The sequence below is a fragment of the Chrysemys picta genome, chromosome 11 (genome assembly GCF_011386835.1).
Source record: "Chrysemys picta bellii isolate R12L10 chromosome 11, ASM1138683v2, whole genome shotgun sequence".
NCBI lineage: Eukaryota > Metazoa > Chordata > Testudines > Emydidae > Chrysemys > Chrysemys picta.
This window is the reverse complement of record NC_088801.1, coordinates 72,275,507-72,288,083: the sequence shown is the minus strand read 5'-3', so window position 1 is coordinate 72,288,083 and position 12,577 is coordinate 72,275,507.

The following is a 12,577-nucleotide window of genomic DNA, read 5'->3' as shown; positions in this document are numbered from 1 at the left end:
ATATAGCGCATTCCGGTTTGGCAGAATGAAACAAGCTGTACTGGTATAAAGCACCTTATCCTGGTACAACTGTGTCTACACTAGGGCTTTTGCCGGCACAGCTGTGTCAGTAAAAATCTGTCGCTCTTGACTGATACCGTTATTCCAGTAAAGCATTTTAAGTGTCGACCAAACCGGAGTGCCTCACCCAAGGTCACACAGGAGGCCTGTAGCGGAGCAGGGAATTTGAACCTAGTCTCCTAATGCTGACGCTAACACTGACCCACCCTTCCTGGCCTCTCTCTCTGAGAGCCGGTCCCAGCTACTTCAGAGGAAGAAATAGGAAACGTAGCAATAGGCAGTTATGTGAGAATCTCCCCCACCCCTCTCCCGGGGGGGAAAGTTTGTTCCTAACCCCCAGTGTCGTGAGTTGGCTTTTGCCCTGAAGCATGTGGTTTATATCTCTTCCAACGTTCTTCGGGGTTTGTATTGATTGATTGACTTACTCCTTGCTATTGGAATGCTGGGCATTCTCATTTCTAAAATCCTACTGAGCTAAGATCACGTCTCAAAGCCCTGCATTGTTCAGGCCTTGGCTCCCTTGGAAATCACTGTCACCCCCTGGCCTTGCTGTGATCAGCTGAGGCACTGGAGTTAACAGCAAACAGAAGGGTCTATCAGTGATGAGTCCATTGATGTTGTTACTGGCTTGGGCTGAGGGAGCCAGAGTTTGACAGGCCTTCCTGCATGACTGGGAGGTTCTGTTTTAATCGAGGGAAGGGAGCTGGGTGGTAGGTTTTTGTTTTCCTTTGTACTGTGGGGGACATCAAAATCTCCAGAGTTTGTACGCACGTTTGTGATCCAGTAGAGAATATGTGTGTTCACACTGATTTCAGTTGTGCCTGGTTTTCAGACAGGAGTTCCCATGAATCTATAAACAAAGGGCACCTGTTTGGCGGAAGCAGAATTTCAGGGGGAAATCTGCCTGAGTAAGGACTGAGTAAACACCGAGTAATGATCTCAGGACTTGGCCCAGCAATTGCTTCTAACAATGAGGACTCACTGAAACAATTCATACAGAGCAAACATACCTGCTGATTGTACTGTAGTTTGCATATGTGTCCAGTGTTTGTTCTGGGTGAGCAATGTGATTGTCCTAAGCAGAGCTATGGAGAGTGCAGTGAAGTAATGAAGGACAAGTTATACACGAGTGTGAATAGTGGCTCAGATCCTCAGCGGTATTTAGACCCCCTATTCATTCATTTCAATGGGAGTTAGGTGTTCTGATCATGCAGGCTCTTGGCTGCATGAGTAGTTGCCCTAAGGTCAATGGGTCACACGAAGAAGGGCTGCAGGAGGGGGTCCAATAGGACCACTTGTATGAAAAAAGATAAGTTATAAACCATTCATCGCTCTCTTTGGGCTTTTTTTTTCTTCCTGAGCCGAAGTGGTTGGGCTTGATTCTCCACTCCTTTGCCCTGGTTGCACGCCCAGGTAACTGCACTGACGTCTCTGCAGCTGCCTCCAACCTCCTGTTGACCGTGAGGGACTGAACAATTTACCATTGTGGGAGTGATTCTCCATAGCGGGGACAGGCTACTGCAGGCAGACAGCGTGGCTCCGAGTTTGCTTCCTGCGCCAAGGAAGAAGAAAAACAAATGTAGCCTTGCAGGAGGACAAGGGAAGACACAGCCCAGGTCAGAAAGAACCAACTCCCCAGTGCCACTCAAGCAATAACCCTGAGCAAGAATCTGCCGTCTTACTTTTTTATCTGGCTTTGCTCAACAATATAGCTGGCCCCAAAGCACCTGGGGAAAACTTTTGACAGTTCTGTCCGTGTCGTTTCCTTTTTTTCATCAAAACTGGAATTTTGTTGATAGATTTCCATCAACATTCAAAAAAATGCCAACTGGCTCTAGTCACTTAATTTGAAAACACACACACACACACTAGTGATTTTAGTATTGAGGCCCCATTATGCTAGGCACACAGTGCAAACACTTCAGACTTGTCTAGACAGGGTTGAGAGTGTGAAAGTAGGGTTACCATATTTCAACAATCAAAAAAGAGGACGGGAGGAGCCCTGCCCTAGCCCCGCCCCCGTCCTAGCCCCGCCCCCGTCCTGTCCTAGCCCCGCCCCTGCCCCTTCCACTCCCTCCCACTTCCTGCCCCCTCAGAACCCCCAACCCTCCCCCCCACTCCTTGTCCCCTGACTGCCCCCCAGGACTCCACCCCCTCCCTAAGCCTCCCTGCCTCTTGTCCCCTGACTGCCTCCTCCTGAGACCTTCCCCACATCCTAACTGGCCCCCTAGGACCCTACCCCCCTACCTGTCCCCTGACTGCCCCAACCCTTATCCACACCCCCACCCCCTGACAGCCCCCCCCCCCAGAACTCCTGACCCATCTAAACCCCTCTGCTCCCTGTCCCCTGACTGCCCCCTCCTGGGACCCCTGCTCCTAACTGCCCTCCAGAACCCCACCCCCTACCTAAGCCTCCCTGTTCCTTATCCCCTAACTGCCCCCTCCTGAGACCCCCCCCACCTGTACCCTGACTGCCCAAAACCTTACACCCCCAACCCCCAGACAGCCCCCCCAGAACTCCCAAACACCCCCCCCGCTCCTTGTCCCCTGACTGCCCCCTCCTGAGACCCCCCCACCTGTACCCTGACTACCCAAAACCTTACACCCCCAACCCCCAGACAGCCCCCCCCGAACTCCCTGACCCATTCAACCCTCCCCCCTGCTCCCTGTCTCTTGACTACCCCCCCCCCGAACCTCCCTGCCGCTTCTCTGGCCCCCGGCCCCCTTACTGTGCTGCAGAGCAGCGCGCTCGACAGCGGGGGAGGGGAGCAGGCTCGGAGCTCCAGACGAACAGCTGGCGATCTGTGAGTGCAGGGAGGGCGGGGGAGGGAGGGGGAGGAGGGGAGTGGTGTCAAGTTTCAGGAGGGAGGAGGGGGAAGTGCAAGCAGGGCTCTGGCTCTGGCTTTTGGAGCACCGGCTGCTTTGTAAGCGCGCGCACGCTCTGCATGGGAGGGGGGAGGAGGGGAAGTCCGGACATTATTTTTAATGTCCGGATTCCCCCGGACGCTATTTTTAACCCGAAAAAGCCGGACATGTCCGGGGGAATCCGGACGAATGGTAACCCTAGTGAAAGTGTGGTAGAGTGTGTTAGCTAACCCATTGTGACCACCCTGTTGGGAAAAGTCTAGTGTAGACATGCTATGCTGGTCAAGGTCCAGCGCTTTATTCTGGCCATTTTAGCATATGTTAAAGGCAGCCTGCCTTGTCAACACTAGATTATTTTCAACTGTATTAGATAGCGCATTCTAACAACACACCTCTTATCCTAGCCTAGGCAAGGTCACAGTAAGAGACAGTGCCTGCCATGCGGAACTTACAACCTAAGGCCTTGTCTACTAAGGATAGGTTTTTCGGTATGATCTAAAGTGTGAATGTAAACAGACCTATAGTTCTACTGGTCTATCAGCATACTTATACTGGTATAATCCCCTCTGTAAATGAGTGTGATGTTGCACTCCATATTCTTTATGGAAATATGCTTATGAATATGACATAACTGGAATATGCTTTACACTAAATACCCCTTGTATGGTGTTATTAGAAAGCTTGTAATCTACTAAGTGTGTTCATCCTATTTGTTTACATATATTATTTCTATATCTGGAGTTAGGAGAATAAGATATAAACTTGTATCACTGATGTAAACATATTAAGCGGAGGCCATTAAGGGTGCTCTAGAAACGATCAGTTTTAAATGGCCTTAGTTACTTGAAAGCCTTCCTGTGTACGTGTGGGCCAGCCCATGGGGAATGGAGACTAGTGGTCTTACAGTGACATGTGACCATGTCACCTGATAATGAAATCCATCTGAAATCTGGTGCTTTTCCATTTTGAAGGAGGGGTGGGCACCCAGAGAGACAAAAGATTCCTGCCTTGTGCCAAAGCTATAAAAGGGGGTAGAGCAGGACAAAGGGGGAGGGCAGTCCTGAGAAAACCCCTGCTTACCACCTGAGATGTCTGCTGGAACTAACAAGGACTGTACCAGGGGAAAGAATTGGGCCCAGACTAGGATAGAGTCTAGTCTGTGAAAGAAGCTTATTGGAACATCTCAGAGGGTGAGATATTACCTGTAATCAGTTTTTTAAATGTATTAGGCTTAGATTTGCGTGTGTGGTGGGTTTTTTTTGTTTTGTTTTGTTTTTTTGCTTGGTGACTTACTTTGTTCTGTCTGTTATTATTTGAAACCACTTAAATCCTACTTTTTATACTTACTAAAATCACTTTTGTTTATTAATTAACCCAGAGTAAGTGATTAATACCTGGGGGAGCAAACAACTGTGCATATCTCTCTATCAGTGATACAGAGGGTGAACAATTTACAAATTTACCTTGTATAAGCTTTATACAGAGTAAAACTGATTTATTTGAGGGTTTGAATCTCATTGGTACCTGGGTGTCTGGGTGTTGGAGACAGGATAACCTGCTGAGCTGTTTGAATTAGTCTGCAGATTTGGGAGCGTGGCCCAGACCCTGGATCTGTGTTGCAGCAGGCTAGCGTGTCTGGCTCAACAAGGCAGGGTTCTGGAGTCCCAAGCTGGCAGGGAAAATGGTCTCAGAGGTAATTTCAGTCATGTGACAGTCCCAAGGGGATCTCTGTGACCGAACCTGTCACAATGAGCTCAGCTGAAAAAGGCACTCTTATACCAGAATGAGAGGGTCCACGTGGGTGATTATATTGGGGTAATTCTAGTGTCTTAAATTAGCACTTTGAGTGTTATCAAAGAAGACAAGGCCTACACAGAGAAGAAAGGAAGTGCATGCCCTAGGTCACTGACAGAGCTAGGACCAGAACTCAGGACTCCCGCTGCCCAGTGCCTTCTCCACAAGTCTATGCGGTGACAGAGGGTTTTCCTGGTCAGCTTGACAGCATTCTTTGGCCCAACCGGACTTACCATGGAAGAAGATAGAGATGCTTTGTTTGTATGTGAGCCACGAACAGAAGCCAGGTGTGCTGGTCTAACACACGGACCACAACGCTCCTCTGGAATGTGTTTCTAGATGTGAGCTGTTCTGGTGCAGGTACCTATTTGCTTTTTCATAACAATGGACTTGAGTCCCAAAGTGGTGCTGTGCTTTGCCTTTCACATCTAAACAGAAACGTTCGGCGACGTTCTCTCTGCGCATCTCTCGAGTGTGTAGTGGGCTGTCATTGGCGTTTTTATGGGAGCACACTGGGATGTGATGGATTCTCCACCCCAGACTGCTACCCACCTCTCCCCTCCTATTTAAACTGTATTTCTCCCCTGGCTACAATGTGAAGTTGAGTTGTACCTCTTCAATCACCTATACACCCCCTACCCCATGCTATTCAAGCACGGCAGAGCATCCCACCGGATTGAGAACGCAATCTGTCCATCAAAGCCACGACCTGCAGCTCAAAGCTCCCAGAGATTTTTCTGTCATTGAAAGTTTCCTGCCATTCCTTACTTTAGATATGTTTATTGGAGCTATTCTTCAATCCTGACACTCTTTCATGTGCTATATATTTGCCTGTGCTATCCCTTATAGAAAGATGTGTCAGGCCGTCAGATTTATGCAGCCACAACCAGGTTTCTTGAGAGTGAGATGCAATAGCCTTTACATGAATCAAGTTGGCTTTTGAGACTGGGTTTCTGTACTGTTAAAAAAGAACAGGAAGGGGGAAAGTAAGACAAGTTTTTATCATTATACCTGTACACAAGTCATTAACATTCTTTGCAAGTACCCTCTTGTCCTAACTGAACAATTTAAGTTCTTTGGAAACCAACAATTTCTGCATATTTCCTGGTGAAACTACAGTGAGACAGAAAGGGGGGGAATTTGGATTTACTTCAGGTGTCATTTCAGTTCCAGCAGCCTGGTAATGGCTGGGGGTTTCTGAGCTAATGACACCAGGGTGTTCTGGTTACCATAGGGGAAGATGGCCCATCAAGGAGGGGAAGGGATGATATATGGGTATTTGATACTTCCTGCTGTGCATTTACAAATTACTTAAACACAAAAGACAGAGTGGGGAAATGGTCTTGTGTTTAAGGATTGAGCTGGGTTCAGTTAGGGGCTTACCCAAGATCACATCTGAAGGTTTTGGTAAAGTCATTCAATTTCTCTGCTGGTGTGTCGATTTGATTCTAGGTAGGATCATAGACCTCCCTCATCAGTGTAGTAGTATCCAAGCACTTTCCAGTAGTGCATTAAATGACCCGTCTCACATCTGTCACGTGTGGGGGAGAGAATGGTGGGTACAATGCCAAGAAAGCCGGTTGGAGCAGTGCCCCTAGAATAGAAGGTGGTGAGGTTTGGGATGGTCTTTAGTTCCTGGGGGAGTTTGTTCGACAGTCTGGTACCAGCCCCTGAGAAGACTCTCTCTCCTGCACAGGCGAGCTTTACCCTTATTGCAGGGGGTTCCATGGTGCCAGAGGAGCAGAGCTGTCGCCCACAGTCACGTCCCCTCCTTGCTTGTTAGAGCCTTGGCGTGCCCCCAACACCATAGTGCAGCTGCTGCTAGGAGAACTCTTACTGATTCCCCCCACGCTTCTCTGGATGTGCACAGAGGGGACCGCACATCGTCCCCTAAGGCCTGCCTAGCCCTCTCTGGGGAATCTGTACAATTCATGAATCAAGTGTGAGATGATGAATGCTCTGTCTATAGCTCTACAGACTCCATTTTCTGTGTGTAACCCTGTCTTCTCTAGGGTCTCTGGGCCTCTGTTTTGGACTGCAATTCCAAAGGCATTGACATAAAGTGCTCTCCCATTGAAAGGGGATCACTCTAAACAAGATACTGACTCCCAACCAGGAGCACTGGTTGGTCAGGGGAGAAGTCACCTGGAAATGAAGTCACCTGGTAGCCGGTAGGAGTTGCTAGTCACCTGAGGATGCTGACCAGGAGATCTCTTGAGAGAGAGGCTAGAGGGTGATCTCTTTGGTCCTCTCTTCGTGAGCCATTTTTCACCAGCTTGACTGAGAGATGCTGCATGTAGGAGCCTCGTGAGGCAGGGGAACCTCTAGGAATGCCAAGAGAAGGGTGAGCTAGTGAAAGGCAGTGGGGTTAGCTCAGTGTCTTCTAACTGCTCTGTACTCTCTTGTGCTTCATTTGGAAGGTAGAAGAGCAACAGTGTTAGAACCCTCTGCAGAGTGTCTGTGTGTGGCAGATGCTGCACCTACCACGTGCCCCCGGAGAGAGGTACACCATGACCCAGAAGGCTCACAGCTGCAGTGGGACTCTGGAAGAGGGTGTGTTTAAGCTGAAGGGGTATCCTGGAGGTCAGCACTGGTCCTGGGGGCTAGGGCCAGATAGGCTTGAGGAGATCCATTTCCATGAAGGGGCAGCAGAGAAATGTGCCAAGGAGGAGACCCAGGGGAGCTTAAAACACCCAGGGATCCAGAGATGGGATTTGGCTCCATAGCAATCTGGTGGGCAGCCAATGGGGAGAGCCCCACCAGACCTGTGACATCCTTTCCGTGCTAACAGTGCAGCAAGAGGGGAGGAGAGGGAGCTAGGCTATGAGGTGGGAGATTTGTATTCAATGCAACTTGCTGCTGCCTCCCTTCCCAGCCCCAGCCTAGCCTCTGAAGAGCTTGTTCTTGGAAGCAGGGTGCCCTTTTCTCCCACCAACCAGCCAGGGGCCACTCGCTGCCTCCCGAACCCCTAGTTTGGATTCCCAACATTGCCTGAGTCAAGCCCGGTATTTAACAGGGCTCAGAAAGCAAAGCTCTTAGCCAGCTAGCACTGATTCCCATACAGGCTTCTCCCAGATGGCTTCACATCCAGCGCACGATGTCACGGCTCGGACACTACGCAGTGTTTGGCTAACCCCGCCTGGGCAGGGTCTCGCAGGAGTTATTGAACACACCATTCTGGTGCTCTTTCAGAGAATTCCTACTGCGTATCCTGTAGGGAATGTGCACTGAGCTGGGACCCAGGAGACCATGAGTTCACATCTCACCGTCACTGACTGCTCTTTAAATTTCCATGCACTTCATAGCGCTTACTACGGACCAGGCATCATACCCCACCCCTGGAAGGTAGGCAAGCGTTGGACCCTCTCTTGCCATTGTACACATAAGTTCAGTAGGAGGTTGCACAAGGCTGCCTCGGGCACAGCTGGGTGTAAAACTCTCAGCGGGCAGTCACAAATCCTATCGCTCAGCTGTACTGCCTTCCTGACGAAATGTGCTCAATATATGTGCTTTGGTATCCTACCCCACCCTCCTCTCACCGAGTCAGGGAGAGAAGCCAGGCTTCTTGACTGCCATGGGCAAATGACATGCTCCCCGACGGCACGGGGGATCAATTGGCCGGTGGAGGGTGGCGCGGGGGGAAATGGGTCAATGGTAAGGAGCCAACAGACTATCAGACACAAGCCAGTGCAATGTGCTGCTCCTGGGGGGGATCGAAGGGAGGCCAGCTGTACTCATTCTGCCCAATTTCAAACCCACTGGAGCACTTGCTGATCCCAATGTTCCATTTGAACATAACCATGATTGGGTTTCACATTCCGCTGGAGAGTGGGGGCGGGAGGAGAGGGGGAAGAGAGCGGAAAGGAAACATAGCAGAGAGGGGGCCCAGTGAGAACCAAGTCCAGAGAGAGTTATGATGGAGAAGGCAGAGAGAAAAACAGGAAAAGACCCAAGGCCCAGTTCTCTGTTGTCCTGCCCTGCCTGATCACTGACACCAGTGCAGAATGGGTGTCCGACACTGCATGCTGAGCGGGGGGGGGGGGGGGGGGGGAAGGGGGGGAGAGGAGGTTACAGCTGCTTGGACTACACAAGGAGAACCAGCCACACTGGCTCTGGACTGGGGGCAGACTGCTGCCCAGGCTGGCTGGCCTTCTAGCCCTGCTACAAAACACAGGCTTTGTGACGGCTAGAAAACACTTTTATGAGTGGAAAAGCAAACACACGGACAAAGCATGCCCAAGGAGTAGTTTCTGTAGCGTGCAAAGCCTCGAACTCATTCTGATTCTTCCTCCAGGTCCTCTGGTCCCGCAGCACCCCAGGAAGTCAGCCCTGGCTAGCGATTCCCTTCCCGGCTCCCCAGCGTATGCTGTTTTCTCCATCTCCGTGTTGTTTGAGTTGTCAGCTCTTAGGAGTGGGTGCTGCTTTTAAAACCCGAGTCAGCTGATATGACTAGAAACAGCCTCAACCTCTAGTGTAGACACAGTGTAGCACCTCTGCAATCACAGGAGCTGGCTGTGTCGTAACTTAGCTACAGGGTGTTCGCTCGCCTCGACCACTTTTCGTCGGCTAGGTGTACTTCAGGCCAGGGCTACCTTTGTCAGCGGCGCTATCCCAGCAAGCCCTCCTGGTGCAGACACAGCTTACAGCAGCGCAAGAGGGCTTCTGTGTCCGCTCTCAGTGCCAAATAAGCTATTGTGGACACAAGCACATTGTTGCAAGTGTACCTGTATCTACACTAGGGCTTTGGCCAGCACAGCTACCTCAACCCAAAAATCACACCCCTAACCAGCATAGTGTAGACTAGACGTAGGGGTAATTTTCACCCATGTTACATTAACGTGACGTGTTAGTGAAGATGAGTCTGTTGTAGTTTTAACTTGTGTTAGCTGGTCAAGCTAAACCCTAGCTGGCGAGACCAGAGTTTCATTAATGGCTGTTAAAGCTACACCCACTTGGGCTTGACTAGGATTTTAACACAGGCTAGGTAACAGGTTCAAAATACACCATTTTTTCCTGATGAAGACACGGTCTCAGTATCTTTTTTCCTGATGAAGATATGGTCTCAGTGTCTCAAGAGGCTTATGAATAACGCTGCAAGTGGAGCAGACCTGCTCCATCCAGTCCCCTCTCTAATATCCCCTATGCCGTTGAAAGCAAGCATCTATAGAGAACGTCCAGGCTGTAAAAAAATTCATTGATGGGATGGCATGTGAGGGGCACATATACAGCTGCCAGAATGTCTCTGGCCTCAGGTTGTCAGTCAGAAGGACACTACGTTCCAGGGAGATTAAATCTGACCTTCTGTCCTTCCTGGCCAAACGTTCTGCTTGCAAGCTTGGTGTGATATTTTATATATGGGGGGACCATGCTGATTTAATCCACAATCCCCCCTACTCCCCATACACATCAACGAATTGCATTGTTTATTAACTGTCAATAAATTAGTGCTAGAAGCCCAGCTCTCATCATGCGCAAACCCTACACTCAACAACAAGCTAGCGAAAGGGGAGGAAAGGGTACATGGACAAAGGTCTAGGTTGGACATTAGGAAAAAGTTCTTAACTGTCAGGGTGGTTAAACACTGAAATAAATTGCCTAGGGAGGTTGTGGAATCTCCATCTCTGGAGATATTTAAGAGTAGGTTAGATAAATGTCTATCAGGGATGGTCTAGACAGTATTTGGTCCTGCCATGCGGGCAGGGGACTGGACTCGATGACCTCTCGAGGTCCCTTCCAGTCCTAGAATCTATGAATCTATGACACTGCAGCTGGAGGTGTGGTTTCCACTGTGGGGAGATGTGCTATCTTTGAAAGCTAGCGTGCTAAAAATAGCAGGGTAGTCTAGGCCCGCTGCACGGAGGGAGCAGAGGCAGGCTGCCTACATGCTGAGGGTCCCTGGCAGGCTTGTACTAGGCAAGCTCGCCCGTGCAGCCACGGCTACCTTATGTGTCGCTCGCTAGCGCGTGCCCGTCTATCCGAGCTGGACATTGCACCCCCAGCTGCAGCATAGACAGCCTACGAGCCAGCCTGTGACACTTGCTGCATGCCTATGATTCTATGGCAGCAACCGTGTAACAAGTCCCCTAACTTCCTCGTTCTTGTAGCTAGTATTGGAGCGGGAAGTAAGCTATGCAGGGCCCAGGTTGATGATGTTCCTCGCCGGAGCATGGCAGGGAGTGGGGACCAGATTGTAGCTCTCGGAGTCACGCTCTGGTTGGTCCCGTGCTCCTGGGGCGCATTTCTGGGCTGCCCCTTATGCGGGACTTGTGGCAAACAAAGCCACAATTTAGCCCTTACGTTAAATACTGTGACGGTGCCGCCATTAGCGGTGCAGCTCAGCTTCATAAAGGCTCCGGCCCCAGAGCTAACATCCCAGAAGGGTTTGCATTTTGCAAGACAGCTGTCCAGCAATTTCGCAGAGGGCTCCCCCCAAAGCAGCAGCAGCACGGCCTCCCGCGGGCTTCAGGTTGTCATGTTAAGATCCCGTGATTGCAATCGAGGCAAACCTTTCTCCCAGGCAGTTAGCACAGACACAAAACAGGCGGGCAAAAAGCTGACATTAAGAATGAATACACACTTTTACTTCCCTAACTGCTTTGCTATAATTAGCCTTCACAGAAGGTTGCCAAGGGGCAAGGATGGACGTTTATCCCTCCACGAGGCTGGGGAGCGCATGAGTTATGAATCACCCTGTAACTGATTTGTCCCACTGCAACCTAAACAAATTCTTTCCATCTTAGCCTGGGGATTGCAAAAGGAAGCTGGGCAGCAAAGGGAGCTGTGGGGTTGGATCCTCAGCTGACTCCAATGGGGGGATGCTAATTTACCCCAGAGGCCCAAAGTCAGGAGAAAACTGTAAGCAGAGATTCTGCGTTGCCCGTCCAGGAGGCAGTCTGAGGGAGACATGCAGCTTAAAACCACCTTTGACCTTTCTCCAGCCTGCACACTGAGTTCACTCACTCTGGGAAAGGCACAGCAACTCAAGCATGCTTTCTTGCCGGCGCTGAGATAGGCACAGGCACCACCCCAAGGCCAGTGCTTGCCAGCCAGACAAACGTCCTGTTAGCCAAAGACACCACGCCAAATGGGACATGTCCAGTGGGAAGACAGTCATCTGGTTCATCGCCAGGAATTGAGCAAGAGCTAAAAGCGTGAGTCCCCTGGTAGCTGAGTGAGTCCTGCAGCTCTGAGCGGTAATGGACTCGGATCCTTTCGATTGGACACGGGGTGCGGACACAACATATAGACGTGCTGGATGGTGGGACAGATGCACGTGATCCTGAAGGGGAACAGTCTATGCAGCCACTGTCTGGGCATGTAGAGGCAGGGTGCCAGGAGCTGGCCTGCAGCCCCATGAGGAGGGCAGTCCCTGCTCCTAGGGACCCAGTGGGTATTCGATGCCTGGCAGGGGTCGGGTAAATGATGGAGCTGCAGTTCTCCCTCCCTCCCCTCTCCACGGACCAGCAGAGCTGGCTGGGCACAGAGTGGGGGTGTATACAGCACCCTCTTCCAGGTTGGTGCAGCAGGTGTGCCAACCCCCACTGACCGGAAGCCTTCCCCCCCCCCTCCGCTCCCCATGATTCAGAGGGGGCCTGTGACACTGTCTAGCTCTGAAGAGCGTAATCGATGTGGAGCAGAGCTGTGGCATTTGCATTAGAAGTGTGGATGACAGCCAAGGCACTTCCTTTCCTACCCCATCTGCCTTTCCCTTCCCACCCCATCCAGGGGCACCTGCCTCCTCTTAGCATCAGTGCTAGGGCTTGCCGTTGCTGCCTGTTCCTATGCTGTCGGGCTATGGATAGCCTGAGTTATATTGGGTGGAGGTGCCCAGCATGCCTAGGGAATGCCTTGGAGAGCT